This window comes from Pseudophryne corroboree, chromosome 6, assembly GCF_028390025.1.
Source record: "Pseudophryne corroboree isolate aPseCor3 chromosome 6, aPseCor3.hap2, whole genome shotgun sequence".
Classification (NCBI taxonomy): Eukaryota; Metazoa; Chordata; class Amphibia; order Anura; family Myobatrachidae; genus Pseudophryne; species Pseudophryne corroboree.
This window is the reverse complement of record NC_086449.1, coordinates 111484767-111486120: the sequence shown is the minus strand read 5'-3', so window position 1 is coordinate 111486120 and position 1354 is coordinate 111484767.

Here is a 1354-nt window from a genome sequence, read left to right as displayed (position 1 = left end):
CCCTGTAGTAGCACCGGTTATACACATAATAGCCACTGTAGTAGCACCGCTTATACACATAATAGCCCCTGTAGTAACGCAGGTTACATATAATGCCCTCAGAAGTGCCATTTATACAAATTATGCCCCCCCTCCCACACACACATAGCTAGATACACACGCATACACATACACACACATATACACACATACATACACATAGATACAGATGGAGCCCTCTTCATCTTTGCCTTTAATATGATTAACTGAGCTAGGGCAGTCGGACTTAATCCCCTTCTGTAATGACTTAGTGGCCTATTTAGCACTATCCGCATCCAGGATGTGGATGACAGGTGATAAATTTGCCCAAACTCGCACTGCGATAATTGATTACATCACAGGGGTGTAGTACGGTATACCGGCGCTCGGGCTCCCGGCGACCAGCATACCGGCGCCGGGAGCCCGACCGCCGGCATACCGATAGCGCGGTGAGCGCTATGGAGCCCCTTGCGGGCACGGTGGCGTGCTACGCGCGCCACACTATTTTATTCTCCCTCCAGGGGGGTCGTGGACCCCCACGAGGGAGAATAGCTGTTGGTATGCCGGGTGTCGGGATTCCGGCGCAGGTATAATGTGCACCGGGATCCCGACATTCGGCATACTGAAGACCACCCCATCGCAGGTATGTATGAATTATCGCATGCAGGGACATGCGATGCCTCTTCGCAGCATCATCAGCGTATTTTTCATAAAAAATACCCTGAAGTCCTGCTGCGCATGAGCCGCCCCCGCCGACATCGCAGCTACCGCCGCTGCACGGCCGAACCCCCTGTCGCGACTACCCCTGTGTGCCGCAGACACTCCCAGCAGGATAATATACTCACCTGTGCGCTGCTTCAGGAGGCTGCTGGGCGCCGGGTCCTTCTCCTGCGCTGTGACCCCCAATGCTGTAAAGTACGCTGCCATTTTGCAGCGTCATTTTACTGCACCGGGGTCACATTGCAGCATATGGGGGACCCGGCGCCTGGCAGCGCTCACCGCAGCAGCGGACACCGGCTCCCTGGACAGGTGAGTATGTTTTTTGTTTTTTTTTACTTTTTATTTTTACACTGTGGGGTAAATTTACTAAGATGGGAGTTCTGTTTAAGATGGGATGTTGCCCATAGCAACCAATCAGGTTCTACTTCTCATTTATCCTGCACCTTCTAGAAGATAATATCTGGAGTCTGATTGGTTGCTATGGCCAACATCCCATCTTAAATAGAACTTTCATCTTAGTAAATTTACCCCTGTGATCAGCTTGTGTGTCCATCGGACACACAGAGCTGATCACCGGAGCCCGGTCATCGCTCAGCTTTATCTGCCAGGGGCAGAG